Source organism: Oreochromis niloticus, linkage group LG6 (assembly GCF_001858045.2).
Source record: "Oreochromis niloticus isolate F11D_XX linkage group LG6, O_niloticus_UMD_NMBU, whole genome shotgun sequence".
Taxonomy (NCBI): Eukaryota; Metazoa; Chordata; class Actinopteri; order Cichliformes; family Cichlidae; genus Oreochromis; species Oreochromis niloticus.
In genome coordinates this window covers 30326967-30344329 of record NC_031971.2, presented here as the reverse complement: position 1 = coordinate 30344329, position 17363 = coordinate 30326967, and the positions used below count along the sequence as shown (strand labels likewise).

Sequence of the window (17363 nt, the reverse complement as noted above, 5' to 3'; positions counted from 1 at the left end):
GTTTTATGATCCACCATCAGTTGTGTAATCCTTCAACTGCCTGGTTTGCTCTTGTTCTGCCATGCACACATCTACAGTGGCTTTAAGATGGCTGTCATTCGGTCCAATGGAATGCTCCCTATCTTTGTCAAGTCGACACTGACACGTGTGGTAGTGTTGCAGGCATGCTGCGAGTTGGCAGCATCTAAAAATCCTTATTTCAAGATGTGAAGCAGCTTACAAAAAAAAAGAAGGGAGAATTAAACACACACACACACACACACACACACACACACACACACACACACACACACACACACACACACACACACACACACACTTCCATCAAATCTTCCAACTACTACAGCGTTGAAGTAGTAAGAGGGTCTTGAGTTCAGTTCCACCATCAGGCCAGGGTTTTTCTGTGTGGAGTTTGCATGTTGTCCTCGTGTTTACATGGGTTCTCTCTGGGTACTCTGGCTTCCTCCCACAATCCACAGTGACCTGTCTGTCTGACCTGTCCTCTCGCCCTAAGACAGCTGGGGTGGACCCTCAATTGGATAAGCAGAAGAGAATGGATGGATATCCCTCATTTCACAGACAAATATCTGTAATATCACCCATGAATGGAGATCTTTATATCTTTATCTTATACCAGGCTTTGCTTCAACCCTTCAGTTCGTCTACCATCTGAAACAAGCCATTTTTTGATTGGTTGACCTTCCTTAGAAAGTTTGAACAGTATGTGTGTTGATCTTCTGTGCTCAAAGACAGACCTGTGCATCTGGGACAGGGAGACAGCTCATTTTACTTGGTGGGCTCCATACAGCCCACTTTGATCCTGAGTGCACCAGTTAAACTAGTCTTTCTGTCAGTGTAAACACATTTAACTAATCATATAATCGCTGAGATATTTTGCTGTTGGAAAAAGAAGTGCAATGTTTTTTTTTTTTGTTTGTTTGTTTTTGCATAACAAAGAAATGCTGCTGTTGTAAATGAAAGAAGAGTGTTGGTAGGACTCTACAGTTAAAAATCCCAAATCTATGCCCTCCCTGACATTCATCATGTTAGTCCAGTGGGCCGGATTGGAGTCTTTGCTGGGCCAATTTTAGCCCCCGGGCCTTATGTTTGACACTCCTCATCTAGAATGACCATATTGGGGATATCTTGTTTATCTGTCTATTCTCCAACTTATCAGGGCCCTGGGGGGGGCTTGAGCCTATCCCAACTACCATAGGAGATAGGCTCGCCAGTTTGTCGCAGGGCTATATATATATCTATATGGAGTTCAGAGTAGTCTGAAACCTATGCTTTATGCTAAAACCTATTACACATGTAATGGCTTCATTGTGTGAAACTTTGATCAAAGTTTATTATGAGCATCCACCATTATGATACATCCCATTTAATGTTCTGGGCCATTTTAACAGTTCGTGGAACCACAAGGTTTGCATTTGGAAAAGCAGCCATTGCAGTTGAAGCTTAAATGCTCCTTCAAACCAAACGGTATTTCCCATAACATCCCCTTCACACAAAAAAAACTTATAAATCAGAAGCATTCACCCACCACTCTACGTGAAAAGTGAAAGAGAAATTACTTGTGGAAACTGTGAGAGAACTTGTAGGTTTCCCAAATGTACTTTAAATGGTTTGTTTGAAGTCGGTGTGTGTGGCTCGGGGAAATTGGAGTTTCACAGAAAGTTTATTTCAGCCCTCGCTCGGTTCACGCTTGATCCAAAGTTTTCCTTCCTGATTGCATCACTAGGTCTCGGTCTCCGTGGTGACTGTGAGTCATGTAGGACACTGGTTGTCCGGAACAATTGGATCCTAAAACAATACAGCGCTTTTCTTTCAGCATCCTTTATGCTCATTCTGACGGGAAAGGATGGTAGCTTGTGTGTGAACTGGTATATAATTGGAAGCGCGAAGGGCGTGTGAGGAAACAGCTGGACCTACTTGTGCAAACACAGAGTAACGCTCATCCACATCCATAAAGCTGAAAATGACTGAGATCGTTTCATGTGAGCTCATGTGTTTCTGCAGAAAAAAAGTCCCTTGAAATTTTGCCAACTTAAATAAAGAATGTAGCTAAAATTGGATTAATATCCACTTTTTGAAATTCAGTTCCTTAAGTTACTGCCTTGTTTGCTGTGGCGATGTCTTTCTGCTATATTTTTATGACCCAAAAGTATGTTTGTGCAAATGAAAACATCATATGAAGCTGCTTGGGACATCATGTGAGAGTGGGGCTGGAAAGGTTGCAGTGTTCTCTCTATAGCCAGAAACCATAGAGCTTCTTCTGATTTATTTTGGGTTTAAGCAAAGTCTAATTTCATAGTGAGTATTAATCATAATATTAAAGTCCTTGGTGTGTCATGGAAATGGCCCCCCTCCTTCATCCATCCATTCGCTTCCGCTTATCCTTTTCAGGGTCACGGGGGGGGGTGCTGGAGCCTATCCCAGCTCTCATAGGGCGAGAGGCGGGGTACACCCTGGACAGGTCGCCAGTCTGTCACAGGGCCAGACAACCATTCGCACTCACATTCACTCGCACATTCACGCCTAGTGGCAATTTGGATTATCCAATTAACCTATCCCCACAAGCTGCATGTCTTTGGATGGTGGGAGGAAGCCGGAGTACCCGGAGGGAACATGCAAACTCCACACAGAAAGACCCCAGCCTGATGGTGGAATTGAACTCAGGACCTTCTTGCTGTGCAGCAACAGTGCTAACCACTGTGCCACCGTGCTGCCCTCACAGTACCTGGTATTCCCAGGGAGTCTCCCTTACAAGTACTAACCAAGCCCAACCCTGCTTAGCTTCCGAGATCAGACGAGATCCGGTGTGCTCAGGGTGGTATGGCTGTAAGCAGGCCCCCCTCCTTGCTCTTATTTTTTCTAGGCATTGCTTTTTCGTTAAAAACAAAATTGTTTGGAGCGTCGCAAGTTGTACACAGTTTGCTGTTTGTGCAGATAAGAGCATGAACAACAGCAAGAAATAGAAAATTCAGTTTGAGATAATTGAATGATGTGAGTGGTGACTGTGAGGAAGAGAGGGCATCTTTGAGGCCCAAGCTGTGGACTATTTTTCTTCCGCCTTGGTGGTCTAATTATGCGGACTCCCTATAGACCAGTGAAGCCCTTTGCTATGATTGAGTTGCAGGATAGTCGCTGATAACGGTCATTTTCATGTTTATTTGAAGTCGTCCCAGTGAAGCTTGTATGAATGAAGGCTGTGCTACAGTACGAGCCTGAAATCTCTTTGATTTTGGAGAATTTCCTACGATCAGCGACATAGCTGCAGTGAAACGAAGTATGCTCAGTGGTCAGAGCAATTAAGATGCGCACAATTGCACATGAATGCGTGCACTAGAATGAGACGCCCGCACACACAAACCGTGCCACACTCGGTCTCAGCAGAAAGTTATGACTTCTGGCCGTGTGTCGCTGTCCCTCCGCAGGACCCCACATCCTGACAGGACGTTTGTCCTTCCTTCACACTCATGCACGCACACACAAACTGTATGTGTGACAGCAAGACGGAGAAAAGGGGAACACACTGAATCACTGCAGGCTACTCATATGGGCAACCGGAAAATGACAGCGATAAGGAAATGGAGATAAAAGGATGAAGAGATTTAATTACACACCACAAAAGTGGGAAATTACAGATTGAGTAAAGATAATGGCTTCTAAGATTTTCAAACCCACGTGAACTTGTTTTTTTTTAAGTTGATTTTTGGGAAACTGTACAAACCAGAAATACTTAGTTTCTTTTTAAACTTGATTTGGTTCCTAATCTGCTTCATAATATTGTACAGGATAGCTAGCAGGTTATTCCCAAGTCCAGCAAAACAGCCACTGCTGGAATACCATTAAAAATCATGATTTTTGTTTGAAAAAGTGCCTTTTTCTTTAGTTGCTTTTTAGCGCACACACACCTTTTCTTGTGACAGCTACTCCGAATAAAAAAACAAAAAACTAAAACCCCTAAAAGACCTTTTAATCCTCTACAAAGATAAACTTTATCTTCTTCCATGTTTTTGGACTCCATTGCATTTACGCTCAGATTTTGTTGACAACACTAGGAAAGGATCCCAGGGGCCGGTGCAGCAAGATGCCTGACCTCCCGGATGTCATCAGCACCCTTTGCTCCTGCTTTACTTTTCATGATGGATGCTTTGTATGACTTTGTGTCGCAACCCCTGAGGCTCGAGCTTGACAAGGCCGGAAACACTGAGGGACTCATGAACAAATACACACTCCAGAGGCTCTCTCTTTTTCCTCTGACAACATGTTATTGAATCGTTTGATATGATAAAACGGTTCACAAAACAGTGACAGTGGCTCACACTGAGAAGAGCTGCTTGTTTGCTTTCCTGCAGCTGGTTTCATGTGATACTTTAGTCTCTAGAGTGAGACCTTATCTTTATGTTTATCTTCTATATATAATACCCTAGGCATGTACAGGTTTGGTGAAATGTCACCCTTAACCTTTTACCTTTTACCAGAGTCAAATGTTCTGTGATGGCAGGATGGACTTTGCAAAACATGGGAAAATGCCAAAAGTGGTCGAACTTTTTCTTTTCTTTTTTCTTTTCCTTTCAACCAGCAAAACATCTACATGTAAGGATTCTTTTAATCTGCGGATGTGGGTGTTTTCAACCTTGACTGACCTTGGAAGTTGCTAAGCCTCAATAAGTGGCCTTGACTTGAACACAAAGCAGCGTGTCTATTGTTGGTGTGTTCTCTTTCGTGTTTCTGGAGTTAAATGAAAATGCCTTTTGGGAGGCTGGTTGATGTGCGGTCTCTGTGTGCTCTGTCTTCGACCTGTGTGGTAGGATAGCATAAAAGGCTTTTGGGATACTGGTGGGACGAGGCTGTTTCACAATTCCTCAGCCTTCTTGTGAAACTCAGGCTTTCCAAATGACTTAACAAGAGAATCAGGTTTTAGATGTGGAGCTCTTAAGTTCTGAGAGTAGATTTAGCATTATGAGAATATGGTAAATATAATTTAAGCGCTTTTATGTATATATTCGGTGCAGATGCTCCTATGAATGACACTTGGGAGCTATAAAGTGAAGCATATTTGACTGGATGTTTCATCTCACTTTCTATCTTACTTTTACTTCTGTTTTTGCTTCTCAGTCTTGGTTTCTCCCTTTTTCTTTCTGTTGGGGTGGGGTCACCACATGCACCGACTGTTTGTTTGGAGTTGCCATAGAAACCCGTGCGAGTGTGCGCCTGTTTGTGCGCTCATGCTCGACTGCATGTGTGTTTGTGCTGGTGAGATGGGCCTGCAGTTCTGCTCCGTGCATAATGACCTCATCCAGACACAGACTCTGACATATCGAATCTGTCTGCTTCCTTGGATTGTGTAATGGATAGTCCCCCCAGAAATGCGCGTACACAGGCACAGCAGCTCTGTGGTCGACGCCCACTCAGTGTTTTGCCCCGTTGCTTGACCACAGAAGAGTCATGTGGCTCTCAGCAACAATGGCGCAACTCCCTTTGACAACAGGAACAGTGCATAATTGCTTGATAATTCAATGCTCCATCTGTACATAATGAGCTTTATTTGAATAGACTTCAGTATCACATCTCTTTAGAAAAGGAGAAAGTTCACGAACTCGCAATGAACTCCTGAACTCTACTTCTTCTGATATATAATTGTACATGCTGAATATTAGTGTTTTAAACTCTACTCCCACCTTATCACACGGGGTCAAGCTCCTGACGTGCCACAGCTGCTAATCTCTGACGGGGTGAAAATATGGAACCCAGCCCCAGTGTTGATGTGCGTTTATTATAGCTGGGAGTTAAGTCACTGGTAAGAAATCTTTTCCGTGTGGAAAAGAATGCTCCTCTCTGTGAGCGGAAAAGCTCTGCTTCATTTCACAAAGATTTCTGGAAGATGTATTTTCCCCTGAAGCATAAATGTACGCACTTATTAAAGGCCTACTTACTGATTTGCCATGTGACTGTGGCCTTCCATGAAAATCCTGTATTCACTGTCAAAAAGAGCTCATTCAGTAGCACCGCCGGGGTGCATTCTCTGTCATGGATATTTGCTTTTATGTTGCTTGCTTAGTTTTTCATCAATTTTTGACTTTCGCCGTTCCTGCATAGCTGTTTCTAATAAAGCACGCAAAAATAAATCAGCCGCAGTTTGACGCACATGATCACAAATAAGATTTAAAATGTTCAGCTTTTCATATGGGGGGAAAAATAGCTCGAGTTCTTCTCTGACAGCCCTGTGAAAGATTGCCAGGGAATACACCTCGTATGCATCAACTGTCCATGCAGCACAGAAATGGTGAATAAAATCCCAGTTTGTTTCTGTATGTTCATTCAAGCAAAATGCGTTTAGTCACCTGGTGCAGACAAAGGATCAGTCTGGTGTGAAGTGATTGGCTTAGAAAAGATTTGCATTGAAATTAACTGCTTAGTTTAATAGCAAAAGCACATTGGTCCACTTTACTATAAAGCACATTCAATTGATTTATCTTTGTCATGGTCTTATGTAGTGACTGCTGTCAATGGCTGCTGTTACTGTGATAGCGAAACGTTCCTGCTCAGTGCTCCGCTCTGTTTCCCCTAAGACTGCCACTTCAAAAAAAGCTTAATTATCCGACTGAAATCCAGGACACGAGTATATTCTTGTCTTCTGCAAGGAAATCTATGTAAGCTACTGCAGCACAGAAAAAAATCTATTCGGCTGCTGTAAATATTAAAGGGGTGAAAGAGGATACAAGATGGTTTTTACATCCAAGTTTTGGTTTTATTGCCGTTTTCCATTTTTAAATAATTGGATATTTTTTTTTAGAAAGCATCAGTTTTTTCCATGATACTGAAGCTATTTTCATGCTTTTGACCTAATCCTGCAGGCTTTTATGTGAGAACTGGAATATGTGACGTAGTCGCACTGACCATTAAACACACTGTAACCTGCCAGTTCTGTAGAACCAAGTCTGTGTTATGGCAGATTATTGCAATGTGAACGTGACAAGGTGGTGCAGCGGTTAGGGATGTCGCCGCATAGGAAAAAGGTCTTGACTCTAGTTATGCAGCACACAGTTGAAAACACTTTACACAAACCTTGTTGCCTCATTTATATTACGAGTGTCGTAGCCAATTATTGGGGGAAATATGCAACGTAGCATACTACGGATACAACGTATCCCCGTATGAGCTTAACCGTGTGCTTCATCAGAGACTGGACACCCTGCAGTCGATGTTTGCAGTCAGGCTAGTTTCCTGACAAACAAACAGGAGCAGTAAATGATAGCTGGAGGCCTCAGAACCGCTCTAGTGTGACACTATGTGATAACGCCACATAAGCGCTATATTTATTATCTAATGTAAATGTGAAGAGATTTTAGTCATATCACACAGCCCTACTAGAATGGTTGTCCCTCTCTGTGTTAGCCCTGGGACAGATTGGTGACCTGTCCAGGGTGTACACTTCCTCCTGCCCTGTGACAGCTGGGATAGGCTCCAGTCACCCCATAACCCTGAATAAGATAAGTTCCTCCAACACTGTGTGAACAATTGTATGTACAAACAGCTTTATGAATAGTATAACTAAGCCTGTTGACAGCTTTGGTTTTAGAACGGTTTGTCAGACCCAAATTTCTGAACCTGATTTTTTTTTTTTTTTTTTTTTTTTTGCCTTCCGTTACCAATTTTTGTAACCTTAGAAAACCAGAAATGTGACATTCACACACATGGGTTATGCTCACAGTCAACTACTACAAGTGTAAGGTTACAAAATGGAACGCTTGCTTATAAGGTATATTGGATTTGTCAGCTGTGTTCAGTGAGTTGGGGAAAAAGGGCCACATGAGAAATGTTAACATGTAGTTAAGATGTCGTACGAAAAGGCAGCTGCATCCTTGAGTTAATCATTTAAATGAAATGTGAACCCTGTTCATAAGTGGCCATAGTATGCTGATGGAGCTGAAGCTGTGTACCGAGACTCGGTGAGTGCTGTGATTTGAATCCTAAGCAGGGGCCATTTATTTAAAAAAAAAAAAAAAAAATCTTTGTAAAGTGAATTTTGTTTTGAAGGCAGCAGAATCAGACAGTCCAAACAGTTTTGCCAGTCCCCCTCAATCAGGCATTGATGCCAGCGAAAGCTTTGAGAAAATGTCAAGTAATTCACACTAAAACTAATTCAGTGCACAGCTTGTGTTGTGTAGCCATGGAGCAATTCAGACCACTCTGCTGTTTAGCCTGTGCCCAACTATAAAGCCAGTGTCTGGCGGTGAGGACATACGGTAACAGTTAGCAGCTGAGACGCCCGGCCTTGGATTGTTATTGTTTGTGTGGGTGAAGCAACAGGGGCCCGTTAAAGTGTGTCTGTAACTCTGTCATTACCAGCTGTAATTACAGGGTGATTAGCAGTCGTGTGTGTGTGTGTGTGTGTGTGTGTGTGTGTATGTGTGTGTCTTATGTTATGGATTACCTTAATTTGGCATGTGATCTGTTTTTCAGAGGAATCGTACAGCATCCAGATTGGGATTCATTTATTTAATGAGATAAACTTTCTGTTACACAGGAGCCAGTCGAATTTGTGACTGGCTGCAACACAATTAGGATGATGCTCATCAAATGCATTATGCACCATTCATCTTATTTTTATTGTATTTCTTGTTTTGTAAACAGAAGACTGTATGGATGAAAGAGAAAATGAAAAGCGGACCAGTGTCCCGAAAGAAGCAGCGGAAATGTGATTTAACAGTTCTGATCACAACTTTCAGAATGAAATGACGTTGAAAGCAGGATGCGGAGTCCTAGCCTTGAATTAAAGTGACAGGCTTTGTATCCAGGGAGCTATTTTACTGCTGATTGTATGAGCATAAACTGAGTGGAGAGATGAATGAAGCTTGTGATTCTACCCTTAATGATTTTTTTTTTTTTTTTTTTTTTTTTTTGACACAAACCTATCTATTGTGTGTGTGTGTATAAGCGCAACTTTAAACTTAAATAAAAGACCCCGCTTTGGCGGCAGTGTCTGCTAGTTGTTATGCTTGAGGATATGCGTGCACACGGCGACGCGCATGTCCAGGTTTGAAGGTCTTTGTCTTCTTTCGTGTGACATGCATCACTGCTTTCTGTGCTAAAGGTAAAAGTAGGTGAGCTTCTTTTACCGTTTTCATTCAGAGGAACTGTCTTGTGGGATGTAATACTACAAAGCACCTTTGTGTCCCTTTAAAAGTTTGTTTAAGGAGCAGGATGTTGACTTCTATGTTTTAGCTGACTGACAGTCTTTGAATAGTCATGCTGCTGTGTTTGAAAGACGGTCTCCTGAGGTTTAAAAATGTAACACGTGCTTTCAACCTGTTTTGACCTTTTTTTTTTCTTTTTCTTTTTTTTTTAATTAAATAAATACAGTAACTAATAAAGTGTCTGCTGAAATTAAGAAAACCATTTAGAAACAAGCACCAGGAACACAACTATTAATCTCTGAATTCAACTGTATTTTATTGGTCCCCCCCAAAAAGTGGATTGCGCTAAAGTAGGGATCTCAAACTCGTGTTACATGCAGCCCCCTTTGATCCTGAGTGGGCTACACCGGTGAAACTCCCCTTTCTGTCAGCGTGAAGAGGTTTAACTAAGATCTATTTAAAATAAGAAAAAGATGAAATTTCAGAAGCATATGTTGGTTTTTCTTCATGATAAAGAATTTCTGCTGTTGCAAATGAAAGAATTGCGTTAGCATGATTTAGACTGTAAGAATTTAAAGACAGTTTCTGTTAATTCACAGAAAAACACCCATTTCTATAGTAGATTGTGGGGAAAAAACAGGAACTCTTGTGCTACTTAATTACTGTGCTACAGGTGGAACGTCCATGAAGTGGGTAAGCTGTTTATCAGGAGGAAAAGCTGTAAAATTTAAAATAAAATCAGGTCTACTATCACCCCAGGACCTTATGTTTGACACCCTTGCTCTAAATAATTCAGATTTTACATAATACATAGAAGTCAACATCCTACATTCACTTAATTTCCCTAGGGATTAATAAAGTATTCTGATTTTGAGTGCGGTACTGCAGTTGGATGCCACTGTTGAAAGAACTCAATTTGTAGAATTTATTCCAACTGGAGGCCTTGAATCTGCAACCTGAGGTTACAAAGTGGGGAAATGAATGCTGAGGCAACCAGTGTGTAAAAGTCAGCAACGCTGTGCTGACTCAATCACTGCAGAGTTTTAAACCTCCTCTCGCATTAACATCAGCATAAAAACAGTGGGCTGAGAACTTCATGTCATAAACTTTTATGGCTTAACGGCTCCTGTAATGTGTATGTAGGGTCAGTACTCTTATCCATATAGTCTATGTGGAAGCTCACATTTAAGAGGTGACTATATTCCATCCATTCATCCTCCTCCACTTATTCTTATCAGCGTCATGGGGGTCTGGAGCCCATCCTAGCTACCTTAGGGCCAGAGTACACCCTGGACAGGGAGGTGACTATATTAATATATATTTTTTTCTCCTGTAGTGTGGATTCGAGGTGTGCATGGCATTTTGTTGTCAACAAGGAAGGGAAGATTTTCATGCGTGTGGATTTGAGGTAATCTGATATTCTGTGACTGTTAAGAGTGACGCCAGTACACGGGAATGATTATCACAAGCGTAGAAGCCCCAGAAATGTTAAACAGAGATAAAGACTGCATGCAAAGATATTACAATGCACCTGGTTGTCAGCTGGAAACTTATCACCTGTGCTTCTCACAGGTGTTACTAACATTGCTAAATACTGTAAATCACGACTAAATTTAAACTCAAAAGTAGTTAAAGACTCGTTTAGATTTCAACGCAGATGCCAGAAATGCTGAGACAATGAAATATGAGGCAGCTTTGTTTACTAAGGTTAACTGAAGTATTTCCAGAATCACTCTACAGGGAAACAAGAGTCGCTTTAAACTTAAACATGAGCTTTGGTTAGAAATGAGGACAGCCGAGCATTATTAGGTAAAGGAGGAAATTACCTCCATGTTCACAGTAGCTAAAGTGGCCATAACAACGTTTTTGTTTTTTACGGTCAATTCATCGTGCAAGTCGCTGATATTGATACGATCTTTTTCTTCAGTTAAAGTCAAATGTTTTGCAGATGACTCACACTGTTCATCTTGACTGAGCGCCTGTGAGCAGAGATGTAATCTTATCTGTGTGTTTAAATTTCCTCCAAACACTGAAGCTCCTAAGCACTCATGCTGTTCTGCCGTTGACCCGAAATAGCACATTTGACAGAGGTGATGCCTGGGCGGTGACTTCCCATTGTTGCTTCTAGGCCACGTTTATCCCTGTCAGTGGAGGAAACAAACTCCTTAAAATACACACACGGGCCCGCTGCTTCCTTGCACGCCCTCTCTGCCTCCACAGAAGTTTGTCTCTACCTGAACCTTGAGGGAGAAGCAGGCTTCCCTGTTCACGCTCGAGTAGGTTCGTGCATTGGTGTATGTGCGTGTATTTCTTCTCTGTGCTAAATGACACAGCTGCTCAGACAGGCACAGCTTTGTTACCAGCGAGGGCTCCAGGAAGTGAATCTGAATGTGTCTCTCTATGTTAAACATTAGCTCTGCTCTTAATGCCTATTTACCCTTCAAACAGGGATTAGTGACTACTTATTATGACTCCTATACAAATGTAAAACTAGACTAGAGTTGCATAAACATGCATGTGAGCGATAACTTAATGGAATTGTGTGTGTGTGTGTGTGTGTGTGTGTGTGTGTGTGTGTGTGTGTTTGGACACAGGTGACATAGTTTTGTCAAAAGTCTGTGATTCCGGTTTCACTCATGGTTACTTTTAATAAGATGAATGTTTGTAGCTCTTTATACAGTGTGTAATGTATCCCATTTAATGAGTATAATAATGTGACACCTGTGGTGAAGACGTGAGATTAATGACCGGAATTTGCAGTTTGTGTCATCCTGCTGTTTGGACTTGTTTGTCAAAATGTTTCCCTTCAAGATGAGTATCTGATGTTGCATAGGAGCTGGCAAGCAGTAACTGTGAAGTAGTTTTGATGTTGTCCTGTGGCTTTATGCTTCCTTTAAGGAATTAATTTGAACTTCCTGACATGTGGGCAAATGGCATTTGAAGTAAGGTCAGGGGGGTTTCCTTATAACCTTTAACTGTCTTATTATGTTAAGAAATTCCACATCCATCCTTTTCCCTTTGAGGAGTCTCCACATTAGTCTATTTCTATTTTATTGTGTGTGCGTGTGGTGTCGTCCCCCCCCCGGTCATGAGTTCAAATGTTTATATATTCTCTGGTAGTTAACATCAGTGAAAGTGCCCTATTGCTCCTCTCCTCTTACTGCTCGCCGTTTGGTGGGAAATGCTGACAGAACGCTGATAGCAGGGCTTTGGCTGTAAATGGATACCAGCAAGCATTCGGCCCAGCAAACGGTCGGGCCCTCTCCTCTGTTGTGCTCCGTTTTTGTTCACGGCTTATCGCAGGATTCAAGGAGTGGATGACTTCAACAAAAAATGTAGGATTACTTGAGCACTGTAGTGTGCAAAGGACTCATTAATCTTTAAAGTTAATAACAGTTGTGTGGAGTGTGTTAGAGCATTAAGCGTTCTTTTAGATGTATAGGATTAGTGCAGCTTTGTTTGTCATGTCTCACATGACTGAACCAGAGGAAATAACAGTAATTTTGGTGTCCACACGGCCATAATTAGATGTTGTTCAGAGACTAGCCTGCTCTCATCACCCAGTGAGATATGTTGTTGATTGGGCAGCATCTTGAGTCTGTCCCACCTGGATGGTTCCCTCATTTGTACTCAGTGAAATGACAAAACAAAAGCTGTTTTCACACATGCACTGCAGCCCTGAACTTTGTTACCCGGTGGAAGTGCATTTAAGAACACAAACGTCCAAACAGTATGAAGCTGTCTTTAAAATGCCAGCTCCCTGGTACAAAGTCTGTGTGATATCCAAACACACCTATAGGGCATTATCCAGGCAGCACCGTGATTTAAATAAATGGATACAAATGATTAGATACCCATGCACGCCTGTCTGCTAATGACCAAGAAAGCATCGACAGACCACCCAGGACCTTCTCTTTTGGTGGATATGAACAGCCTCATCAGAGGGAATCTGGAGACGGCGATTTCGGAGATGCTAGAAGTGAGCGCGACAACGTGCTATGCTAACGGCAATGTGAAAATCCCTTACATGTTAATGACTAACACGGAGTCTGTTTTGACACCATTGTGATTATGTTTAAACCTTCTTATGAACAATATTATCAGCATTCTGTCTGACTGACAGAAAGCTGATAACAGATTGTTTAAGCCAGTAGTCACAAGTCTGAAAAGATTATCTTCTGGTTTTGTAGTTAATCTTTAATAGTTGTATATTGTTGTGTTAGAACTCTTTCAGATACTCTGTTTTACTATTAAAGTAACTTGGATGCTTTTAAGCCTTTAATAAACTGCTCAAAACGTAAGCGTGTCTCTATCTGTAGTATACTGTTATCTTTATACAGTTAACTGTTTGGGGTTTTGTGTGAAAGTGGCTTTATTCAACATTGTGCACAGAGCTTTTGTTTCACAGAGTCAGCTGTCTGTGCGCGTCCGTGTGTATGGAGTTTGTAAAAGTGCTGAGTGATGCACCGACTTCCAGAAGGAGGGGTTGAGAGGGATCAGTCTCCTTTCTGTGCCAGTCTATACTTGGCATATTTACCGCACTGCAGAAGAGAATGCTGTCTAGACACAGGTCTTGGCAGTGTGAATATAACTAACATTTTACCAACTGGAACTGTTAGTATAGAGTAACAACATACAGGATAGTGCAAGGAAATCAAAAGATTGCAGTGAGATCCTTGATAAGGAAAGAAAAGGCCATTTTAGTGCATCTTTAAGTGGTTTCTTCAGATGTAATTTGCGAGACGCAGCTTTTTTGTCCTTTGAATATTCTTCTAGCAAAAGTGCTGCAGTGTAACAAAAATCTTGCTTGTATAGAATTATGCATATAACAGATTATAAATGGATAATACAGTTGTATTAAAGGATTTACAGCTGTGTACAGAGATGCCCAAGCTGATGTTGCTGCACTATTGTTGCAGTGTTACTTTCTCTTGACTCGGATTGCTATAAAGGTGTTTATTACTCTTAAACACTTTCTTTTAGATGAGCTGTGAAGGATTATCCTCAATCACAAATAAAAGGTCCCCTCCAGCTGCTGCATGCTAATAAAGGTATTTTCTGTAAGCCGCCTTCATGTTTTCTCACGGATCAGCATTGCAAAAATGTCCCCAGAGTACATTGTTGTTGTTCTTTCTGTAGAAGACAGTTTGTTGGGGAAAAGAAACTGTTAGTCGTGTGATGGCTGCTTGTTTGTTGGTGTAGGCCAGCTGCAGCCAGTTGAGCAAACACTCCAGTGATTTCTTCCACATGTATCTGATGCCATTTAAGGGAATCTGCCTATTATTACATGGCCAGTGGCAACCAGACTGTGTGAGGAATATCTATCAAATGGGGGGGGGGCAATTAATTTTCCCATGGGATCACATGAGAAACTGGGATTGTTGGGAACTGTCAAGCAGAATTGGGTTCAATAAACTGGATTCATTTTTGGTCAGTTTTAATTTTATCTCTGTATAAACTGCTCCTGGCAAGAGTAGATGCTAGGTTTGAGCAATTTGAACAAGTGTGTTCGGTTTAAGTCTGGTTTAAATCTGATGTGGAAATTCAAAGGCGAGCAGACAGGTAATCCTCGCTGAGAGGTAATCTGTATATGGATTTGTTAAACTTCGTTACTGAGAATGTTTGTTCACATATGAAGGTAGATTTGAGAGCGAGAACGAGAGAGGGAAAAACAAAAAAAACAACCTTTGTAGAGGTGTAGAGTTGGATCATGTTAACAATCCATTAAAATTTGGCTTGCATCCACCAAGATCCACAAAGTCATCTTAATCATTTATTGACCAAAATTTGACAAAAGGCCTTGAGAAAACCCTCTGGTGTGTATTGTTAACAAATACAAACTGTATAAAGATTTAAAATATAATTTCCCATTTGACCTCTGACCTTTCCTTCAAGGGCAAAGTGATGATAATGCTATATAAAGGTATTTAAAAGACATGTTACTCACTGCTATTGTTTGAATTGACAATACAGACATATAAGCCACTTTTCCATAAGTACCAACTCGGATTGACTGACTGGTTTTCTATTACCATCCAGTACTGCCTAATGTGTGTGGTTGTTGTTATAGGAACACGTCCGGCGACGTAATTAATATGCGACACAAACGCTACAACAAAGGGGTTTTTTTTTTCCTAGCCATTTCTGTCATTGCCGGGTTTTAAAAAAAAAGAAAGAGGGGAAAAAAAAAAAAAAAAAAAGTTGTTGTTGTTGTTTTCATTGTTGTTGCTAGGCTGTTCCTGTTGCCTAACAACCGTGACAGTAGCGGCTACAGCTGTGGTGGATTGCATGTTCAAAGGAAATGAATAAAATCTTCATTTTGTGTTTGACTTTTATCTGAGTAAATTGTATTTTTTCATCTGCGTATGATGCATCTGGGACAGCCAACACCACAGCCATGCGCTTAGCATCGTTGTTGGCTAAAAGGACTAACTTTAGCTAATAAACGAGCTCATGTGACTAGTCTCATTTTATTTTGAAGGTACAACTATGACAGAATTTACATTGTAGATATTGTACTCTATATACTCAGTGGTAGACTTTAACTCTGATGTCTCAAATATTACATGTCAGTTAAAATCCAAGGTATCTATTTCTTTTTCATATCGTTTATACCTGTGAATGTCTCACAGACAAATAATAATTGATGCGGCCACTGTCTGAAAGCTTTAGTTAGTGTATGTTTAAGCTTTTATGTTTCAGATAAAATGCAAGGCAAACTGATGTACCAAATATTCTTTAACTGGATGACAAATTGTACAATATAATTTTCTTAAAATGTTAAAAATAACAGATCATTAAAGAGGCTGATGTTTATGGGTCTAATAGGAGAGGGATGATTCAGAAACATGACAGCCTCATAAAATATTTAGTTTATGAATGTACAACTTGTATTGAATGACAATAAAAGGATTTGTCTTCTTCTAATGGAAAAGAGGCTGTAGGAATGAAACATGGGGATTCCTTCATAAAATGTCTTATCTTTAAAACTGTCCATAAAATTTAACTTTCTTTTGTAAATGTTGTCAATACAAACAAATGATACTGATATATGGGTATTCTAAATATCACAATATAGTTTGCATTCAAATATCATGTCACATTGGACCTCTGACACTCTCATTCAAGTTGACCCCAAAATGCATTACATCTTTAAAGAAAACTCCTCCTTGCTTTCGCAATTTTGCTTGCATAATGTATACTTATTAGGATTTTTGTTTAAATCCTATTTTCCCATGGACCTTATGGTTGGATACAACCAATGCGCCGAATGTTGCTCACAGGCCATACCGCGCCCAGGTCTGACCCATCTCGTACTCTCCACTGTTGTTGGAAAGATGGAATGAAAGATAAGTGCATAAATGGCCGATGCTGTTGATGCCATTTATGCTTGTACTGGTGCAATTGGTGTTCATTATTATGTGGTGTTTTCCCACTGTTTTATATGCAGTGCCAGCCAATGGAAACAAAACACTGGGACTTGTTTCCCTTATGGATCCCCACTTTTTTGTGGTCAGGCTCTCTCTTTTTTTTTTTTTCTTTTTTTTTTTCCCCCCGTCTTTTTCTTTTTTCCAAAGAAAAAGAAAAAAACGTATTTTTCTACTTCTTTGTTCATTCCCTTGTGACCTAAAGTAGTCGGGAATACGCAGGAAGAATCAAGGGTACTGAACAGGCCAATCACAATTGTTGCGGGCTGCGTCAGCACGATGTGTACTTGCATTTCTAGGGTGGTGCAAATCAAGTTACGGTGTAGGATTTCAGACAGGTGTGCGATTATGACGTACGTATGATGGTAGATTTCCTGGTAAAGGGTAATTCGCCAGTGAAAATAATGTATTGCACATGTCACCTTTGGTTTTAAATTCAACAATAACTTGTTGAGATGCTTGGAATGTATTACAGTCTTACTCACAAATACTAATAACTTGTATACATTTAGCACATTAAAATTCTTGCCCTGTTTCTTTATTAAGCACATTTATTCGTTGTGCAACATAAACAAGCAACACATTTTCATCACTTTGTGGTGTGGTAGGCAAAAATTGTGCTTTAAAATGAACTCTGGTGTAAAATCAAGAGGAAATTCTGATGTCAATTTTCCAGCTGTGAGATATCAAGTGGGTGTGGCTTGGCGTCTGTTGCAGCAGTGTTATCACCGTTACTCTTGCAGGAGCCTAAACAAAACTCCATATCATCTAAGCCATCAGGCGATCA

The 17363-nt window shown here is 40.8% G+C and overlaps 1 protein-coding gene and 1 pseudogene across 8 annotated transcripts in view; one reads left to right on the top strand and one right to left on the bottom strand.

The window, feature by feature from the left end:
* Positions 1-17363, top strand: part of add3a (adducin 3 (gamma) a) — a 101179-nt gene that overhangs the window by 41285 nt on the left and 42531 nt on the right. Inside the window, exon 3 of one of the 8 annotated variants that reach the window (XM_025907905.1) lies at positions 10486-10557. The exons of the other annotated variants lie outside the window; for them this stretch is intronic. The gene's annotated coding sequence lies outside the window, so the exon portion shown is untranslated. The remainder of the gene's footprint in view (positions 1-10485; positions 10558-17363) is intronic. 8 annotated transcript variants of the gene reach the window in all.
* On the bottom strand, positions 2732-2850 carry LOC112847226 (uncharacterized; annotated as a pseudogene).